Below are 22,783 nucleotides of genomic sequence, written 5' to 3' on the forward strand. Positions count from 1 at the left end.
CCCTCAAGCCTGGGTGAAAGAGTAAGGCTTTGTCTCAAAAAAATTTGCTAAGAAGGTAGATCTTATATTAAGTGTTCTCAACACACACACACACACACACACACACGAATAAATAAGAAGGCAGGAGAAAACTTTTGAAAGTGACAGGTGGTTTTATGGCATCAATTCATCAATTATGCTGATAGTTTCATGGATGTATACTTATCTCCAAATAACATGGTTTTGTTTAGAGAAGATATCTCTTTTTTAGAAGAAGAAATCTTAATAGAAACTTAAAAATATTTTGAGCTAATTGAAAATGAAATGACAGCTTATCCAAATTTGTGGCATGCAGTGAAAGCAGTGCTGAGAGGGAAATTTATAGCACTGAAGGCACATATGAGAAAAGAAAAAACAAACAAAATCAATAATCTAAGCTTACACCTTAAGAAACTAGAAAAAAAAGGAAGCAAATTGAATCCAAAGTTAGCAGAAGAAAAGAAATAGTACAGATCAGATCAGAAATCAATGACATTGAAAACAGGAAATTAATAAAGAGAATCAGCAAAACCAAATGCTGGTTCTTCGAAAAGATCAATAAAATTGATAAGCCTGTAGCCAGGCTAAGAAAGAAAGTGAGAAGACACAAATTAATAATATCAGAAATGAAAGAGGAGACATCACTAAAGATCCCATGGACATTAAAAGGGTAAGAAAGAAATATTATGAACAACTCTATATTCATTATTTGATAACCTGGATGACCCATTTCTTAAAAGGCACAATCTAACAAAAGTCATGCAAAATAAATATATAATTTGACTAGCCCTATATCCATTACAGACATTAAAATTACCTATTGGCTACTATGCTCACTACCTGGGTGACAGGATCCATACCATAAACCTCAGCATCATGCAATATAACCATGTGACAAACCTGCACATGTACTCCCTGTATCTAAAATAAAAGTTGAAATTTAAAGAAATAATAAAAATAATTTTAAAATATATTAAATAAATATCAATAACCTCCCCAAACCAAAAGTACCAGGTCCAGTTATGTTCACTGGGGAATTCTACAAACATTTAAGGAAGAAATAATACCAATTATTTGTAATATTTTTCAGAGGATAAAAGCAAAGATAATTTCTAATTCATATTATAAAGCCAGCATTACCATAATAACAAAATCAAAGACATTACAAGAAAATAAAACTATAGACCAATATTTCTGATGAGCATAAATGCAAAAATTCTCAATAAAACATTAACATATCAAATCTAACAATACAGAAAAATAACTATATACCACAATCAAGTGGTAATTTTCCCAGGCATGCAAAGTTAGTTCAACATTTGAAAATCAATTAATATAATAAATCACATCAATAAGCTAAAGAAGAAAAATTACATAATCATATTCAATAAGCACAGAAAAAAATATTTGACAAAATTCAACTCCCATGAAAACAAATCTCAGCAAATTCAGAATAGAAGGGAACTTCTTCAACTTCATAAGAATATATACACAAAATGCACAGCTAACATCATACTTACTGGTGAGAAATAAGAACTTTTCCCTCTAAGATAAGGAACAAAGCAAGAATGGCTGGATAATTTCCTGAGTCTACTTGTAGGTTGTGGTGCTGGTGGTAGCAGCTAGAAAACATAGAAGATAAAAGCATTAATTACATGAAATAGTATATTCTGTACCGCACAGGAGTATTTTTGGTTTTGAATGAAAGCTGTCCCTCGAAAGGATAGCATTCATTTTTTAAGGTTTTGAGAAACACTGGACGACTAGTTTGGATATACATGTTGGCACATTCTGTTTGACCATCTAGCTGGAGAATAATATACTGTTAAGCAAACTTTAACCTAGAGGAGAAGAAATAAGTATTTTCAAAAAAAGAATTAGGAGATGGTAGCCTTGGTCTGAGAAGACCTGGTTCATGAGTCAGTGGAGCATTTTAGGGACACTGTTGTAGTCATGAGTGGTGTCGACAGGGAGGAAAAGTTAATTTTGGTTAAGGTATTGAGCAGCACAAAAAGAGTGTTTTACAAAAATGGAAGGAGTTTATGATAAAACACTTGGATATTGTGGCACAAGGTGTTAAGGCCTTCAAGTTTTCGACAGGTCTTCTGCCTTCTAATTGAATTCTCTGCCTAACAGCCCATTTCATTTGCCTCTGAATGGAGTTCAATTTAATTCATGATCAATAAGTAGCCCATACAGATCTCGGAAAGACAAAGTAATTGAAAGGCAAGGCTTCATGCCACGGACACAGCATGTGGATTTAAATTTCCCCAGTATGAAATATAAGAAGGTAAAGAGGTGTTAATTCAATACTGTATTAGGCTAAATGCAAAAACAGAAGGTAGTTCCACATATGCAAGGATCTTGATGCTATCATTCTCAGATGCAGACAACAAAACTCTTTTGTGTGGTTTCAGTAACAGAGAGATAATAGGTGGGTTTCATCAAGAGTTTTTGTTGTAATCCTAAACTATGGAACGCTTTACTCCAAACTATAATAAATATAATAAATAAATAAATATAAGACTAAACAATGATACCACTAGAATTCAATACATTGTTCCTCTTTCCAATGACACAATATTTTAATGAGCAAAAAAGCAAAAAACAGATGGGGGCCATTTCAGCGAGAGGATATAAGAATTGTAAATATATGTACCCAACACCGGAGCACCCAGATATATAAAGCCATTATTATTAGAGTTAAAGAGAAATACAGACTCCAATACAATAATAGCTGGAGAATTCAACACCCCACTTTCAGCATTGGACAGATCTTCCAGATAAAAAATCAACAAAAAACACCAGACTTAATCTACACTATAATATAACATAAATAATGTGTATTCTGCAGTCATTGGATGAAATGTTCCATAAATATCAATTAGATCCATTTGTTCTATAGTGACTATCAAGTCTGATATTTCTTTGTTGATTTTCAGCCTGGATGATCTTTCTAATGCTGAAAGTGGAGTGCTGAAGTCTCCAACGATCATTGTTTTGGGGTCTCTCTCTTTAGCTCTAACAATATGTGCTTTATATATGTGGGTGCACCAGTATTGAGTGCATATATATTTACCATGTTATATATTCTTGCTGAAATGATCTCTTTATCATTATACAGTGACCTTCTTTGTCTCTTCTTATACCTTTTGTTTGAAATCTATTTTTTCTGATATAACTACACTTGTTCTTTTTGGGTTTCTATTAGTATAAAATATTTTCCATCCTTTTATTTTCAGTCTATGTGTGTCATTATAGGTGAAATATGCCTCTTGTAGGCAACAGATCAATGCATCTTGATTTTTAATCCATCAGCCACTCTTTCTCATTTGATTTAGTCCATTTACATTCAATGTTATTATTGATAAATAAGGACTTACTATTGCCATTTATTTATTGTTTTCTGGTTGTTTTGTGACCTTCTCTTCCTTCTTTCCTTCCTTCCTGTAATCCTTTTAGTGGAGGTGATTTTCTTTGGTGGTGTATGTTTTAATTTCTTGCTTTTTACGTTTTTCGATCGATTGTACATTTTTTGATATGAGGGTGCCATGATGCTTGCAAATACTATTGTATAACCCATTATTTTAAACGGATTACAACTTAATACTGATTGCATAAAAAATTAACTAAGAAGCAATGAAAAAACTAATATAAACTCTACATGTTAACTTCATCTCCCTGCTTTTTAACTTTTTGTTTTTTCTATTTATATCTTATTTTACTGTCTATGTCTTAAAAAGCTTTTTGTAGTTATTTTTGATCTGTTCATCTTTTAGTCCTTCTACTTAAGATATAAATAGTTTGCACAACACAAATACAATGTTATATTATATGTTTTTCTCCATACTCACTATTATCAGTGAGTTTCATACTTTCAGATGATTTCTTGTTGCTCATTAACATCATTTTGTTTATGATTAAGTAACTCCCTTTAACATTTCTTATAGGACAGGTCTGGTGTTGATGAAATGCCTCAGTTTTCATTTGTCTGGGAAAGCATTTTTCTTTTACGTTTAAAAGATATTTTTATGGGATATACTATTCTAGTATAAGCATGTTTCTTCTTTTAGCACTTTAAATATGTTATGCCACTCTCTCCCCACCTGTAAGGTTTCCATTGGAAAACCTGCTGCCAGATGCTGCATTGTCTATTTTTTGTTTGTTTGTTTGTTTCTTTTTTCTTGCAGCTTCTAGCATTCTTTGTTTATTGTTGACCTTTGGGAGTGACTATTAAATGCCTCAAGGTAGTATTCTTTGGGTTAAATCTGCTTGGTGTTCTATAACCTTCTTGTACATAAATATTGATATCTTTCTGCGGGTTTGGGACATTCTCTGTTATCCCTTTGAATAAACTTTCTACCCATATCTGTTTCTCTACCTCCTGTTTAAGGCCAATAACTATTATATTTGCCCCTTTGAGGCTATTTTCTAGATCTCATAGGGATGCTTCATTGTTTTATATTCTTTTTTCTTTTGTCTCCTCTGACTGTGTATTTTCCTATAGCCTGTCTTCAAGCTCACTAATTCTTCCTTCTGGTTAATCAATTCTGATGCATTCTTCAGTATATGTCAACTGCTTTTTGCAACACCACAATTTCTGCTTGCTTCTTTTAAATTATTTCAATCTCTTTGTTAAATGTATCAGATAGGGATTCTGATTCGCTTCTCTGTGTTATCTTGAATTTATTTGAGCTTCCTCAAAACAGCTATTTTGAACTCTCTTTCTGAAAGGCCACGTTTATTTGTCTCTCTGGGATTGATACCTGGTACCTTATTTAATTCATTTGGTGAGGTCATGTTTTCCTGAATAGTCTTGATGCTTGTGGATGTTTGATGAACAGTTTCTGGGCACTAAGTGGTTAGGTATTTATTGTAGTTTTGCAGTCTGGACTTCTTTGTACCTGTCCTTCTTGAGAAGGCTTTTCAGGTATTTGTAAGTACTTAGTTGTTGTGATCATAAAGTTTTTGGTCACTGCTTCCATATCTGCATTAGAGGGCATTCCAAGTCTAGCAGTGCTGTGGTTCTTGCAGACTCATAGAAGTACTGCCTTTGTTGTCTTGGATAAAATCTGCAACAATTTTCTGGTTTACCAGGCAGAGACTCTTATTCTTTCCTTTATTTTCTCCCAAACAAATGAAGTCTCTCCCCCTGTGCTAAGCTGCCTGGAGCTAGGAGAGGAGCAGGAGTGACACAAGTACTGCTGTGGCCATCACACTAGGACTGTACTAGATGAGAACTGAAGCCAGCACACCATTGAGTCTCATCAAGGACCCGCTGTAACCACTACCTGGCCACTGCCTATGTATGCTCAAGGCTCTAGGGCTCTCCAATCAGCAGGTGACAAAGCTAGCCAGGCTTCTGTTCTTCCCTTCTGGTGGCAAGTTCTCCTGGGCCCTGGGTATGTCCAGAGATGCCATCCAGGAGCTAGGACCTAGAGTCAGAAACCTTACAAATCTGCCATGTGCTCTACTCTACTGTACCTGAGCTGACACCCTAACCACAGGACAAAGTCCTTCCTTCTTTTTCCTCCCATTTTCATAGGCAGAGGATTCTCTTCCCATGGCTACCACCCCACAGGCCCATGGGGAACACTGCCAGGCTACCACTGGTATTCACTTAAGGCCCAAGGGCTCTTTAATCAGCCTGTGGCAAATTCTGCCACCCTTTGGGGCAATGGGCTTACCTCTGGCCCAATGCAGGTCCAGAAATGCCATCTAAGAGCCAAGGTCTGGAATCAGTGACTGCAAGAGCTCACTTGGTATTCTTTCCCACTGTGGCTGAGCTGGTACCTAACCTACAAGACAAAATCCCCTTTACTCTTTCCTCTGCTATTCTCAAGCAGAAGTCTCTCCCATAGCCACCACATGTAGGAATGTTCTGGGTCACATCTGAAACCAGCACATTTTTGGAGTCTTGCCAGAGGTCCACGGCAAATAGTACCTGGCTATTGCTGGTGATTATTTAGGGTTCAAGGGCTCCTTAGTCAACAGTTGATGAATCTTTTCAGGACTGGGTCCTTCCCTTCAAGGCACTGGGTTTCCTTTTGGCCCAAGATGTGTCTCAAAATGTTATGCAGGAGCTAGCGCTTGGAATGGGGTCCTCATGACTCTGTCAGCTGCCCTATCCTGCTGTGGCTGAGCTAGTGGCCAAGTTACAAGGCAAAATTCAGTTTGCTCTTCCCTCTTCTTTCCTCAAGCAGAAGGAGTCTTTTTGGAGCTTCACATTAGGCTGGCTGTCTGGTGTTGGGGGAGGGGTGGCACAGGCACTTTTTAAGCGTCCCTCCTTGGTGTCACACTAGGTCATGTGCCCCCCAAGTTTACTGGCTTCAAGCTCAGCATCGCATTAGAACTTTCCTAGACTTGCAGTCCTTGTGGCCTTAACTACTTTTTATGTTTATTCAGGACCCCAGAGCACTTTAGCCCACTGTGGTGAAGCTTGCTGAAACTCAAGTTCTTACTGGAGAGATGGGTGATTCCACTCTGGCTAGAATGTCTGTAAATGCTCCCTCTGTGGGCGTCACGTGAGTTCTGCCCCATGTTGCTTTCCACTGACAGGGCAGCAGTAAGTTTTAATGCAAAGTCCCACAATCACTGCAGTTTCCCTCTCCCAAATGCACAGATTATCTCTCTGTACCACGTGGTCACTGCTTGGGGATGGAGGAGGGGTGGTGTCAGCAATTCAAGACTGTATTTCCTACCCTCTTCAGTACCACTTTCAGTGATATGAAGTTAAAACCAGGTACTGTGATCACTCATTTGATTTTTGGTTCTCAGGAAGGTTTTTTTTTTGTGTGAATCATTGTTAAATTTGGTGTTCCTATGGAGTGGAAGATCAGTGGAGGCTTCTATTCAGTCATCTTGCTTTCCCTCCTATTTTTCTTCATTTTTTTTAATCTCTGCATGCATAACCTCTATCAATAGTTCTCCAAGTTCATTATTTCTTTTTTCTGCAAATCCAAACCTACTGTTGAGGTCCTACAGTGATTTTTTTTATATATCAGTTATTGTACTTTTCAATTCCAGAATTCTCATTTGGTTGTTTAAAAAAATTCTCTTTATTGACATTCTCTATTTGATGTGACACTGTCATTATATCTCCTTTATGCCTCTAATCAAGCTTTACTTTAGTTATTTGAATATATTATAATGCCTAATTTGCAAAATTTTCCTGTTAAATCCAGTTTCTAGTCACTCTCACAGGCAACTTCTGTTGCCTGTTTCCCCCCACCCCCAGTGTATGTGTCATACTCTCCTGTTTCTCTGCATGCCTCAAAATTTTTTGTTGGAAACTGGACATTTGAGAACATATTGTAGCAAATATTAGTACTGCTCCCACAACTTGTTATTATTTCCTTCTTTTTTTTTTAGAATAAATTATTTCAGTGACCTCTATCTCCCTTCCCTCCTCCTTACCACTCACACTGTTAGGTCTCTGATGTTGCTCCTCAGGAGGGCAAAGTTTTGAGTATTCCATGGTTACCTTGGAATCATAGTGGTATTGGTCTAGTTATCTTCCATGTTTTCCCTGATCACACCCAGCCATTTAGCTCCTATTTTACAGTGTCTTGGAGCAGAAATTCAACTATGAACTAATCTAATCAATTTGTATCTCCTTCTAAGGAATAGTTCCTGAGGTAGTACTTATTCTGAACCCAGGCAGGCCCCTCCTATGTGTTTTATTCCCTGGTTTTCTCCTGCATACTTACTGGCCATATTCCAGGCTATATTTTCATTAGAGGAATGAATATCCTCTTGATTCCCTTTCACCACAACTTTCACTGTTTTTGAGAGGGCTCTTAGGTTTAAATGCCTCTACACTCGTTGCAAATGAATTAAGCTTCTTGGGGAAGAGACTGGGAACTACCTGTTTGATAGCCTGCTTCTTTCCCTCACTCTCCCCACACTCAGGCAAAATCTCTAAGCAAGGTTCTGTAGCTGGAGGTGAGAACAATGGCAAGCTTCTGAGTAAGACTTTCACTCTAGGAGCAGAACACTCAGTGGAGGGGTTTCAGTAGTTTGAGATCTTCTCAGCTTACCTCTCCTGATGTGGAATGACTGCCTCAAAAATCAAGGAAAGGGCTATTGGGTCCCCAATATTCTTAGCATGTCATACTCAAGTTAGAGCCTTCATTTCACAAGTGGGGGTTGAGGCCATGTGTAGAGAGACTCATGCCCATAATCCCAGCAATTTGGAAGGCTGATGTAGAAGGATTGCTCAAGGCCAGGAGTTTGAGACCAGCTTGGTCAACATAATGAGACTCTGTCTCTACAAAACCAAAACCAAAAACCACACACACACACACACCACCACCACACACACACCCTATGTGGGGAATGGGCATAAGAAGGGAGCTCCTACCTCTTGACCACAATTACCTGGAAAATAGCCTCAGCAACCAGCAGCTGGGTGCAGAATGAGAAATGTGGTTTTACTCCTCCCAAGAAGAATGCTTCCAGATGGGGGAGAGGGAGTCCTATATTCTTGGCTGCTGTAGCCTGGAGTGAAGTTTCTACCTTGCTGATCTGGGAGGAGGAAAGAGAGAGCAGGCTTGATTCATATGCCACAGACTTGAGCAGATATTTCTTCACTTACCGTTTGACCTTAGGACCATTTCCGGAGGCTTTAAGTGTTTTGTTTTCTAAATAATTTTCACCAGTTTTTCTGGAAAGTGGGTTAGCAGAGCTAACCACTTGAGGGATTCCAGAAGTCAATCCCTCAGAGGTCTTTGAACCTCTTCTATTTTTCTGTATATCCACTCTTTTTATTCCATCCAGTCCCAAGGCTTTAAATATAAACTATACACTGATTGCTCTCAAATTTACATCTTCTCCAAGGACCTATCCCCCTAAACTTGAGTCAAATACTGTATGTGGCTTCCTAGTTAACATCTCCACTCAGATATCTAATAGGCATCTCAAATTTAATATGTTTAAAATTGAACTCTTGTGCTATACCTCACCCTAAAACCTGCTTTATCCATAGTCTTCTCTATCTCAGTAAATAGAATGTTTTTCCTTTTTATAGTATATACAAATTTTTATCTTCCTGTTGCTTTGGACAGAAACCTTGGTATTATTCTTAACTCTTTTCCCCTCCTTATCCCACATGCAATCTGCCAGCAAAATTTAAAAGATCTATCTTTAAAATATATAAAGATTTGACCACTTCTCTCCCCCTGCAGCCAGCTCAAGCCACTATTATCTCTCCTGTGGATTACTGCAATAGCTTATTAACTATTGTAAACTTGTGCCTACCCTCAAGATGTGTCTCCCCTTCTGTCTCCTAACATGCCAGAGTGATTCTGTTAAAACCTAAACCATATCATGTTACTCCTCTCATTAAAACCATTTGATGTCTTCTCATCACACAGAAAGTTATGTTCTCACAATGTCCTAAAAGACTCCACAATATCTTTCCACTCCATACCCAGTTTACTATATGATCTTATCTGCTATTACTGTTTTCCTTCAACCACTCAGCTCCATCCTAGTCACTCTGCTAATTAACACACAAACCTCACATTTATCTCAGAACCTTTGCACGTGTTATTCCCTCTGCCAAGAATACTTTCCTGAGATTGCATTCATATCTCCTTCAGGTCTTTGTTCTTATGACATCTTTTCAGTGGGGCTTATTCTGACCTCCACATTTAAAATTAATGTACTCTCTCTGCCATCACTCTCTATTCCCTTTCCCTGCTTGCCATAATTTAATGTAATGCATATTTCACTTATTTATTTTGTATATTGTCTGTTTCCCTGCCAATTGACTGTAACCTCCATGAGGGCTGGGATAATTTTCTCTTTTGTTCACCACTCAACATCTGAGAACAGTGTCTGGCACAAAATTGGTTCTCAATAAATACTTGCTGAATGAATGAACGAGCCGGTTTCAACAGAGGGAAGAAGCCTAAGGGCACTTCTGGTATGGGAGAATAGGGAATAGAAACAGAAGGCTTAAGACCTCTTTATTCTCATGGCAAATTGGGCACAAACAAGCTTTGGGCATGTATATGAGCTCAGGTGTACCTCAGTGCCCAACACTGCCTTTTCCACTCTATCATCCAGTCAAGTCTTTAGGTATTTGATATGTAAATCACTTGACTTGGGCCATGGCAATGCTTCCCAATGGCCATGGGCATAGACTCCCACTAAACAGATATAAACAAACTGGTGGTTTTCTAATCTCCTCCACATTTTACCAACTGTTTAGTTACATGACTTTGTATGCTAATATACATGAGATTAAAGGGAAGCGGATGAGGGTGGCAGGGGTAGTGTTTTTATATATGTGTTGTGGGTCTGGAGTCAAAGTCAAAGTTCAGCCTCAGTTATTACTTTGCTCAGAACTTCAGTATCTCACTCAGGAATCTTCCACAGACATGCCATTGTACAAATATCATAATAAGATAATAAAGAGATCTACATGGAACCCTGGAACCCTATTTCCACATTCGATGAATGAAGAACCTGAGGCCCAGAGAGGGGAAGAAACTTGCCAAAGTTCCTAAATATAGCGAATGGAAGAAATCGAAATCCTTGTTTCTTGCCACATAGTCTGATGCTGTTTCAAATAGGAGACATTGAATTCTTTTTCATGGGGTACCCCAACTGAAGAGAACCCCTAAAATCAGCAGGAATACTTAACAGAAGCCAAATGCAATATAATACATAGTGCGTATACTTACAAAGAGAATTTCATCTCAGCAATAATTAAGGGATATGTGTTTAGACTTTCGCAGGCAGGTACATGTTAGTTCAGGCTTCTAACTTCATTTTAACAAAGCAAAGCCAGGACTCATTTAATTAATCTTGTCAATGAAATTCCCTGATAAGTAGGTCTGATACTGCAATTTGCAAAGTAGGAGTTTAGTCAACTTCAGCACTGCCTCTTTTCTTTTGATTTTTAAAAAAAATAGTTTAAAGCATCAAATTCACAAGGCACATTGATAGTAGGGTTATTTGGAATTAAGTTTTTTATGTGTTATAAGCTGGGTACCTCTGGAAACAGACTCTGTGGTAGAGATGTTTGTGCAGGAAGTTTATTGGGGAGTGCTCTTGACAACAGTATCTGAGAGGGACTAAAAGAAGCAGGACTAAGAAGAGAGAGAAATTGCAACAGAGGACCCGTCCAACTTCATGAGGAGTCCTGAGATTGAGACAGCACTTCAGAGATGTTTCAAATTGAGGCAAGGGCTCTAGGTCTTTGTATTTTCACATGGGCCTGTCAATGGATGTAGTCTGCACCTGAAGAAAAGGATGCATAATGTTGAATAGGGCAGATCCCTCAGCCTAGGACAATTCCTGGGAAGGAATTGTCTAGTTACACCTTGGCAGATAACATTCCAGGCAGCTAGACATGAGTGCCTGAGTTCTTCATGGAGGATGAGGGTTGTACAGTATCCATCACACTTCCCTTCCTTTAGATTTGGCCCTCCCCCACTTCCCCACACCAGCATCATTAAATGGTTTATTTCACTCCTTCCTTGCCTTACTCTTTGCATTATTATGCCTATAGCAGTGTTCAGCAGAATTGCATTCTCTTTCTCTTTGGTTTTGAAATATTGCTTTTTCTTCTTTTTTATATATCCTCCAGAAGACTAACTTGGAGGGTGAAATATAGCTTTTGTTGATAATTGAGGTCTATAGGCAGGAAGAAGTAGCCATAAGCTGGGAACAACAACAGCTTAGTTTTTAATATATTAATTTAACGGGTTCTGTTTTTTATATACCTTTTATACAAGGTATACTCTTTTATTTTTATTTATTTATTTATTTATTTTTACTTTAAGTTCCAGGATACATGTGCACAACATGCAGGTTTGTTACATATGTATACATGTGCCATGTTGGTGTGCTGCACCCATTAACTCGTCATTTACATTAGGTATATCTCCTAATGCTATCCCTCCCCTCTAAGGTATACTCTTTTATACAAGAGTTGCCTGTCCTGCCCAACATACCTTGCCAGGGACTGTTTAGGATCTACAGGAAAGGCTTTGTACTTACAAGTAAACTAACTTCAAAAAGTTGGCAATATGTATTTGAAAATGATTTTAAAATTTTGAAATCCTGCCATTCGTGAAAGTGGATTAATCTGGAGAACATTATGCTAAATGAAATAAGCCAGACATGGAAAAAAAGATACTGTGTCATATTTGTGGAATCCAAAAAAGTCAAACCCATAGAAACAGAGTAGAATATTGGTTGCCAGAGGCTGCATAGGAAGGTGGATTGGAGACATGTTTGTAAAAGGGTGCAAACTTTCAGTTCTGAAATGAATACGTTCTGAGGGTCTAACGTACCATATGGTTGACTACAGTTAATAATACTGCACTGTAGACTTGAAATTTGTGAATTGAGTAGACCTTAAGTGTTCTCACCACACCCAAACAAAATGGTAACTATATGCAGTGATGGATGTATTAATTAGCTTTATTGTGGTAATCATATCATATTGGATATGTATGTCAAATCATCGTGCATACCTTGAATATATATAACTTTATTTGTCAATTATGCCTCAGTAAACCTGGAAAAAAGCAAATAAACAAACAATAACAGGATCAGGCATTAAAGAAAAAATTTTGAAAGCCAGGAAAGTAAACAGTAAAGAAGATGAGATATACGTTTAAAAATATACCCAACTCTTGTTCCAAGAACTACCACAGGAATATACCAGGAAAACTGAAAGAATTCACAGACCCTTTGAAAGAAGCAGCTTGCCATTGCAAACGGTGGTGAGACAGCTGAAAAACGGAGTTCCCAAAGTGTGAGGGGGAAAAAGTCCGCCTCTGAACACCCATCCCCACTGGGGAACCTGAAAATCCAGATCATGGGAGAAGGATTTAACCTTATCTAGGGCTGAAACAGATTTAGGGAGGTGAGTGAAATATAAAAGTAGAAGAAGCAGTGTGAAGAGCCTTGTAGGCACTCCCAGTCTTCAGCTTGAGCCCCAGGGAGACCATTCCTGGTATCTCACAGAGGTCCTGGGGGAAGGGAAGGCAGTCAGCAGAATGGGGGATGGGCCACAGGGTGACAGAAGGTCCTAGCTGAACTTCTGTAATAATTTTGACTGAGCACAAACTTTCCTGAGAAGAATACAGGGTTAGGGAGAAGTCTACAGGAAGTGCAGATATGAGTGCAGAAGCCACAGCTGAAGTTGCAGGCAAGTGGGGAGGTGAAGCCTGAAAGCCCTGCTTGCTTTCTCAGCAAGGAGGCTTGTGGTCTGGGGCAAGATCACAGCCCTGCTCTCCAGCTGCCTAGATATAAACCCTGCCATTGGTGGGGCACAGTGGGAGTGAGATTGGCCTTGCTGGCTGCATGAGAGCTAGGTGAGGTCTGTCACTGCCGGCTTTCCCTTACTTTTCTGGTGACCCGTATGACACAGCAGAGGCAACCATAATGCCCCTGGGAACATAACTCCATTGGCCTGAGAACTCTCCCACCCCCAGCACTCAAAGTGGCCACAGCAAGCTCCACCCAAGGAGAGTCTGATCTCAGACCTGCCTAACCCTGCCCCAACCTGATGATTTTTCTCTACCTGCCCTGGTAACCTAAGACAAAAGACCTAAGCTATTGGGAGCTCTATGGCCCCACCCATCACCTAAAAAACCCTAGTACTCATCCTGGCCAACATAGGGCAAGATTATATCCCCCTTCTACTACTGCAGCTGGTGCTGTCTTGAAAGCATCACCTGCTGGCTGGATGCCAACCAAACCATTACATCAACTCATAACAGAACAATCCTGCTCCAAAGAAGGAGAAAACACCAGCTAATTTTACCACTTGCAACACCCTGGTTAGTCAGAGATCCTGAGTCTGTCCACATGACAACTTCATTGCTAGCATAACCAGCATTTGTGGAAACCAGTGCACTAAACAAAACTACAACCAGGGACTCCCACAGAGTTCACTTCACCCCTGCCACTTCCACTGGAGCAACTGCTAATATCTATGGCTGGGAGACCTGAAGATGAATCACATCCCAGGACTCTTTGCAGACATACTCCACCACCAGCCTAAATCCCAGTAGCCCCACTGGGTGGCTAGACCAAAGAAGGCAATAACAATCAGTGCAGTCTGACTCTTAGGAAGCCCTATCCCTAGAGGAAGAGGGAGAGAACCACATCAGTGAATCACCCCATTGGACAAAAGAATCTGAATGGCAGCCCTCCAGTTCCAGAACGTTCCACTGAAACAGTCTACCCAAATTAGAAGAAACCAGAAAAGTAATTCTGGTAATATGACAAAACAAGGATCTATAAAACCCCCAAAAGATCACACTAGCTCTCCAGCAGTGGATCCCAACGAAGAAGAACTCTCTGAATTGCAGATATAGAATTCAGAAGGTTGATTATTAAGCTACTCAAAGAGGCACCAGACAAAGTTGAAAAACAACTTAAAGAAAATTTTAGAAAATAACAAAATATAGATGAAAAAGTCTCCAGAGTAATAGATATCATAAAGAAAAGACAATCACAGCTTCTGGAAATGAAAGTGCACTTAGAGAAATGCAAAATACATTGGAAACTTTCAACAATAAAATAAAACAAATAGAAGAAAGAACTTCCACGCTCGAAGAAAAGGCTTTTGAATTAATGCAATCCAACAAAGGCAAAGGAAAAAGAATTTAAAAATGAACAAAGCCTCCAAGAAATTTGGGATTATGTTAGATGACCAAACATAAGAATAATTGTTGTTCCTGAGGAAGAGAAATCTAAAAGTTTGGAAAACTTATTTGAGAGGATAATCAAGAAAAACTTCCCTGGTCTTGCTAAAGATATAGGCATCCAAATATAAGAAACTCAGAGAGCACCCAGGAAATTCATTGCAAAAAGATCATCACCTAGGAACATAGTCATCAGGTTATCTAAAGTCAAGACAAAGAAAATAATCTTAAGAGCTATGAGGCAAAAGGATCAGGTAACATATGAAGAAAAACCTGTAAGATTAACTGCAGATTTCTCAGCAGAAACCCTGCAAGCCAGAAGGGACTCAGGTCCTATTGATAACCTCCTTAAACAAATTATCAGTCATTTTGTATCCAGTGAAACTAAGTTTCATAAATGAAAGAGAGGTAAAATCTTTCTCAGACACACAAATGCTGAGAGAATTTGCCACAACCAAGCCAGCACTAAAAGAAATGCGATAAGGAATCCTAAATCCTGAAATAAAACCTTGAAATACACCAAAATAGAACCTTCTTTTTTTATTATTTATTTATTTATTATTATTATTATACTTTAAGTTCTAAGGTACATGTGCATAACGTGCAGGTTTGTTACATATGTACACTTGTGCCATGTTGCTGTGCTGCATCCATCAACTCGTCAGCACCCATCAACTCGTCATTTACATCAGGTATAACTCCCAATGCAATCCCTCTCCCCTCCCCCCTCCCCATGATAGGTCCTGGTGTGTGATGTTCCCCTTCCCGAGTCCAAGTGATCTCATTGTTCAGTTCCCACCTATGAGTGAGAACATGCGACTTCATGTCTAAAACACCAAAAGCAACAGCAGCAAAAGCCAAAATTGACAAATGGGATCTAATTAAACTAAAAAGCTTCTGCACAGCAAAAGAAACTACCATCAGAGTGAACAGGCAACCTACAGAATGGGAGAAAATTTTTGCAATCTACTCATCTGACAAAGGGCTAATATCCAGAACCTACAAAGAACTCAAACAAATTGAAAAGAAAAAAACAAACAACCCCATCAAAAAGTGGGCAAAGGATATGAACAGACATTTCTCAAAAGAAGACATTCATACAGCCAACAGACACATGAAAGAATGCTCATCATCACTGGCCATCAGAGAAATGCAAATCAGAACCTTCTTAAAGCATTAATCTCACAGAACCTATAAAACAATAATACAATAAGAAAAACAAGGTATTTGGGTAACAACTAGCATGATGAATAGAATAGTACCTCACATCTCAATACTAACATTGAATACAAATGGCCTAAATGCTCTACTCAAAAGATGCAGAATGGCAGAATGGATAAAAATCCACCAATCAAGTATCTGCTGTCTTGAACAGACTCATCTCTCACATAAGAACTCACATAAACTTAAGGTAAAGGGGTGGAAAAAGATATTCCATACAAATAGACACCAAAAGCAAGCAGGAGTAGCTATTCTTATATCAGACAAAACAGATATTAAAGCAACAACAGTTTAAACAGATAAAGAGGGGCATTATATACTGACAAAAGGATTAGACCAACAGGAAAATATCACAATCATAAATACATATGCATCTAACACTGGAGCTCCCAAATTTATAAAACAATTACTACCAGACCTAAGAAATGAAATAAATGGCAATAGTGGGAAACTTCAGTACTCTACTGATAGCACTAGACAGGTCATCAAGACAGAAAGTCAACAAAGAAACAATGGACTTAAACGATACCCTTAGAAGAAATGGACTTAACAGATGTATACAGAACATTCTACCCAACAACTGCAGAATATACATTCTTTTCATCAGCACATGGAACATTCTCCAAGATAGACCATATGATAGGCCACAAAAAGTGACTCGATAAATTTAAGAAAATCAAAATGATATCGAGTACTCTTGCAGACCACAGTGGAATAAAATTAGAAATCAACTTTGATAGGAACACTCAAAAGTATACAAATACATAAAAATTTAAAAATCTTCTGAATGATCCTTTGGTCAACAATGAAATCAAGAAGCAAATTAAAAAGTTCTTTGAAATGAACAATAATAGTGACACAGCCAGTCAAAACCTCTGGGATACAGCAAAAGCAGTGCTGAAACAAAAGTTCATAGTATTAAATGCCTACATCAAAAAGTCTGAAAGAGCACAAACAGACAACTAAGCTCACACATCAGTGAACTAGAGAAACAAGAAAAAATCAAACCCAAACCCAGCAGAAGAAGAGAAATAACAAAGATCAGAGCAGAACTAAATGATATTGAAACAAAAAAATACAAAAGACAAATGAAACAAAAAGATGGTTCTTTTGAAAGATAAACAAAAGTGAAAGCCCATTAGCAAGATTAACCAGAAAAGAAGGAAGAAGACCCTAATGAGCTCAATTAGAAATAAAATGAGAGATATTACAACCAATAGCACAGAAGTACAAAGGATCATTCAAAGTTGCTGTGAACAACTTCATGTGCGAAAACCAGAAAACCTAGAGAAGAGGGATAAATTGCTTGAAATATACAACCCCCCTAGATTAAACTATGAGGAAATAAAACCTTTGAATATGCCAATAACAAGTAGCAAGAATGAAACAGTAATAAAAAAAAATTGCCAACAACAAAAAGTCCAGGACCAGATGCATTCACAGCTGAATTCTAACAAGCCTTCAAAGAAAAATTGGTATCAATCCTATTATAACTATTCCAAAGGATAGAGACAGAGGGAATCCTCCCTAAATCATTTTATGAAGCCATTATCACCCTAATACCAAAACCAGGAAAGGACATAACAAAAAAAAGAATACTACAGACCAATATCCTGATGAACATAGATGTAAATATCCTTGACAAAATACTAGCTAAATGAATTCAACAGCATATCAAAAAGATAACACACCATGATTAAGTGGGTTTCATACCAGGGATGCAGAGTTAGTTTAACATATGCAAGTCAATAAATGAGATACACTACATAAACATAAGTAAAAGCAAAAATCATATCATCTCAATAGATGCAGAAAATCATTTGACAAAATTTAGCATCCCTTTATGATTAAAACTCTCAGCAAAACTGGCATAAAAGGGACATACCTTAAGGTAATAGAAGCTATCTATGACAAATCCACAGACAACATTATACTAAATGGGGAAAAGTTCAAAGCATTTCCCTTGAGAACTGAAACAAGACAAAGATGCCTACTTTCTCCAATTCTATTCGACATAGTACCAGAAGTCCTAGCCAGAGCAGTCAGACAAGTGAAAGAAATAAAGGCATCCACATTGGTAATGAAAAAATCAAACTATTGCTGTTTGCTGATGACATGATCAAATACCTGAAAACCCTGAAGACTCATCCAAAAAGCTCAGAGACCCGATAACTGAATTCAGTAATGTTTCAGGATACAAACTTAGTGTACCCAAATCAGTAGCACTGCTATACACCAGCAGTGCCCAAGCTGAGGATCAAATCAGGAACTCAACCCCTTTTACAACAGCTGCAAAAAACAAAAACAAAGCCCTTAGGAATATACCTAACCAAAGAAGTAAAATATCTCTACAAGAAAAAACACTGCTGAAATAAATTATTGATGATACAAACAAATAAAAACACGTCCCATGCTCATGGATGGGGGGGCATACTGTTGAAAGCAAGCTATAAATTCAATGCAATTCCCATCAAAATGCCACCATCATTCTTCACAGAGCTAGAAACAACAATTCTAAAATTTATATGGAACAAAGAAAGAGCCTACATAGCCAAAGCAAGACTAAACAAAAAGAACAAATCTGGAGGTATCACGTTACTTGACTTCAAAGTATACTACAAGGCTGTAGTTGCCAAAACAACATGGTACTGGTTTGAAAATAGGCCCAATGCAGCAGAATAGAGAACCCAGAAAGAAAGCCAAATACTTAACAGTCAACTCATATTTAACAAAGCAAACAAAAACTAAAGTGGGGAAAGGACACCCTATTCAACAAATGGTGCTGGCATAATTGGCAATCCAAAACTAGAAGAATGAAACTGAATTTTCGTCTCTCACCTAATACAAAAATCAACTCAACATAGATCAAAAACTTAAATCTAAGACCTGATGCCATAAAAGTTGTAGAAGATAACATCAGAAAAACTCTTCTAAATATTGGCCTAGGCAAAAAGTTTATGAACAAGAACCCAAAAGCAAATGGAACAAAAATAAAGATAGATGGAACTTAATTAAAGTAAAAAGTTTCTGCACAGGAAAAAAAAAAAAAAATCAGTGGAGTTAACAGACAACCCACAGAGTGGGAGAAAATCCTCACAAGCTATGCATCCAACAAAGGACTAATATCCAGAATCTCCAAGCAACTAAAACAAATCAGCAAGAATAAAACGAACAACCCCATCAAAAAGTGGGCTAAGAACATGAATAGACAGTTCCCCAAAGAAGATATACAAATGTCCAGCAAACAGGAAAAAAATGCTCAACATCACTAATGATCAGGGAAATGCAAATCAAAACCACAATGCAATACTACCTTACTCCTGTAAGAATGGCCATAATTAAAAATAAATAAATAATACATATTGGCATGGATGTGGCAAAAAGGGAACACTTTTACAGTGCTGTTGGGAATGTAAACTAGTATAAGCAGTATGGAAAACAGTATGGAGATTCCCTAAAGAACTAAAAGTAGATCTACCATTTGATCCTGTAATCACACTATTGGGTATCTACCCAGAGAAAAGGAACTCGTTATATGAAAAAGACACTTACACAGGCATGTTTATAGCAGCACAATTTACAATTGCAAAAATATGAAACCAGCCTACATGCCCATCAACCAATGAGTGGATAAAGAACATGTGTGCATGTATCATGAAATAGTTCTCAGCCATAAAAAGGAATGTATCAATGGCATTCACAGCAACCTAGATGGAGTTGGAGACCATTATTCTAAGTGAAGTAACTCAGGAATGGAAATCCAAACATCGTATATTCTCACTTATAATTGGGAACTATGCTATGAGGATACAAAGGCATAAGAATGACATAATGGACTCTGGGGACTTGAGGGGAAGGGTGGGAGGGGGTTGAGGGATACAAGACTACACATTGGGTGCAGTGCACACTGCTCGGGTGATGGGTACACCAAAATCTTAGAAATCACATCTAAAGAATTCATCCATGTAACTAAACACCACCTGTTTCTCAAAAAGGAATGAAATAATAATAAAAAGCAAAACAACAAAAAAGAAAATGTACCCAATATACCCAACAGACATTTTGATATCTAAGAAATAAGGTAAGATAGACATATGCAAAGTGATACAAATAATCATTTGGAATAAATGTGAATCAATAGTATTTGTTCAGAACACTGGCTATCCTTTTAGTTAATAGATTTTTGTTCATAAGAAATTTAGGGTTTCTGGGGGGGTGCACAAGATGGCCGAATAGGAACAGCTCCAGCCTCCAGCTCCCAGCCTTTGAAGACAGCAGTGGTTCTCCCAGCAAGGAGGTTGAGATCTGAGAATAGACAGACTGCCTGCTCAAGTAGGTCCCTGACCCCGCGTAGCCTAACTGGGAGACATCCCCAACTAGGTGCAGACTGACACCTCACACCTCACACGGTTGGGTACACCCCTGAGATGAAGCTTCCAGAGCAAGAATCAGACAGCAACACTTGCTGTTCAGCAATATTCTATCTGCTGCAGCCTCCGTTGCTGATACCCAGGCAAACAGGGTCTGGAGTGAACCTCAAGCAAATTCCAACAGACCTACAACTGAGGGTCCTGACTGTTAGAAGGAAAACTAACAAACAAAAAGGACACCCACACCAAAACCTCATCAGTACGTCACCATCATCAAAGACCAAAGGCAGATAAAACCACAATGATGGGGACAAAGCAGTGCAGAAAAGCTAGAAATTCAAAAAATCAGAGTGCATCTCCCCATCCAAGGAACGCAGCTCATCTCCAGCAATGGAACAAAGCTGGATGGAGAATAACTTTGAGGAGTTGAGAGAAGAAGGCTTCAGTCCATCAAACTTCTCAGAGCTAAAGTAGGAACTACGTAACCAGCGCAAAGAAACAAAAAACCTTGAAAAAAGAATGGATGAATGGATAACTAGAATAATCAATGCAGAGAAGACCTTAAAAGAATTGATAGAGATGAAAACCATAACACGAGAACTACGTGACAAATGCACAAGCTTCAGTAACCGAATGGATCAACTGGAAGAAAGAGTATCAGCAATTGAAGATCAAATGAATGAAATGAAGCGAGAAGAGAAGTGTAGAGAAAAAAGAGTAAAAAGAAATGAACAAAGCCTCCAAGAAGTATGGGATTATGTGAAAAGACCAAATCTATGTCTGATTGGTGTGCCTGAAAGTGACAGGGAAAATGGAACCAAGTTGGAAAACACTCTGCAGAATATCATCCAGCAGAACTTCCCCAACATAGTAAGGCAGGCCAACATTCAAATTCAGGAAATACAGAGAACGCCACACAGATACTCATCAAGAAGAACAACTCCAAGACACATAATTGTCAGATTCACCAAAGTTGAAATGAAGGAAAAAATGTTAAGGGCAGACAGAGAGAAAGGTCGGGTTACCCACAAAGGGAAGCCCATCAGACTAACAGCAGATCTCTCCACAGAAATTCTACAAGCCAGAAGAGAGTGAGGGCCAATATTCAACATTCTTAAAGAAAAGAATTTTCAATCCAGAATTTCATTCCAGCCAAACTAAGTTTCATAAGTGAAGGAGAAATAAAATCCTTTACAGACAAGCAAATGCTTAGAAATTTTGTCACCACCAGGCCTGCCCTACAAGAGATCCTGAATGAAGCACTTAACATGGAAAGGAACAACAAGTACCAGCCATTGCAAAAACATGCCAAAATGTAAAGTCCATTGATGCTAGGAAGAAACTGCATCAACTAATGAGCAAAATAACCAGCTAATATCATAATGACAGGATCAAGTTCACATATAACAATATTAACCATAAATGTAAATGGACTAAATGGTCCAATTAAAAGACACAGAGTGGCAAACTGGATAGAGTCAAGACCCATCAGTCTGCTGTATTCAGGAGACCCATCTCACATGCAGAGACACACTTAGGCTCAAAATAAAGGGATGGAGGAAGATCTACCAAGCAAATGGAAAACAAAAAAAAAGCAGGGGTTGCAATACTAGTCTCTGATAAAACAGACTTTAAACCATCAAAGATCAAAAGAGACAAAGAAGGCCATTACATAATGGTAAAGGGATGAATTCATCAGGAAGAGCTAACTATCCTAAATATATATGCACCCAATACAGGAGCACCCAGATTCATAAAGCAAGTCCTTAGAGATTTACAAAGAGACTTAGACTCCCACACAATAATAATGAGAGACTTTAACATCCCACTGTCAATATTAGACAGATCAATGAGACAGAAATTTAACAAGGATATGCAGGAATTGAACTCAACTCTGCACCAAGCAGACCTAATAGACATCTACAGAACTCTCCACCCCAAATCAACAGAATATACATTCTTCTCAGCACCACATCGCATTTATTCCAAAATTGACCACATAGTTGGAAGTAAAGCACTCCTCAGCAAATGTACAAGAACAGAAATTATAACAAACTGTCTCTCAGACCACAGTGCAATCAAACTAGAACTCAGGACTAAGAAACTCAATCAAAACCTCTCAACTACATGGAAACTGAACAACCTGCTCCTGAATGACTACTGGGTACATAATGAAATGAAGGCAGAAATAAAGATGTTCTTTGAAACCAATGAGAACAAAGATACAACATACCAAAATCTCTCGGACACATTTAAAGCAGTGTGTAGAGGGAAATTTATAGCACTGAATGCCCACAAGAGAAAGCAGGAAACACTTAAATTGACACTCTAACATCACAATTAAAAGAACTAGAGAAGCAAGAGCAAACACATTCAAAACCTAGCAAAAGGGAAGAAATAACTAAGATCAGAGCAGAACTGAAGGAGATAGAGACACAAAAAAAGCCTCCAAAAAATCAATGAATCCATGAGCTGGTTTTTTGAAAAGATCAATAAAAT

The 22,783-nt window shown here is 38.2% G+C and overlaps 2 protein-coding genes across 3 annotated transcripts in view; one reads left to right on the forward strand and one right to left on the reverse strand.

Moving 5' to 3' along the window:
- Window positions 1–22,783, forward strand: part of UPRT (uracil phosphoribosyltransferase homolog) — a 135,446-nt gene that overhangs the window by 51,785 nt on the left and 60,878 nt on the right. The window contains exon 4 of the mRNA XM_077987739.1: window positions 6,424–6,583. The gene's annotated coding sequence lies outside the window, so the exon portion shown is untranslated. The remainder of the gene's footprint in view (window positions 1–6,423; window positions 6,584–22,783) is intronic.
- The window catches only part of ZDHHC15 (zinc finger DHHC-type palmitoyltransferase 15), a 290,771-nt gene continuing 272,927 nt past the window's right edge, over window positions 4,940–22,783 (reverse strand). The window contains exons 12-13 of one of the 2 annotated variants that reach the window (XR_013412566.1): window positions 8,398–8,544; window positions 4,940–5,816 (exon numbers count right to left, since the gene is read on the reverse strand). The gene's annotated coding sequence lies outside the window, so the exon portion shown is untranslated. Of the gene's footprint in view, window positions 5,817–6,958; window positions 8,545–22,783 lie in introns of those variants that run through there. The other variant, XM_077987779.1, reaches the window with a different exon arrangement.

Source organism: Macaca mulatta, chromosome X (assembly GCF_049350105.2).
Source record: "Macaca mulatta isolate MMU2019108-1 chromosome X, T2T-MMU8v2.0, whole genome shotgun sequence".
NCBI classification, from domain to species: Eukaryota; Metazoa; Chordata; class Mammalia; order Primates; family Cercopithecidae; genus Macaca; species Macaca mulatta.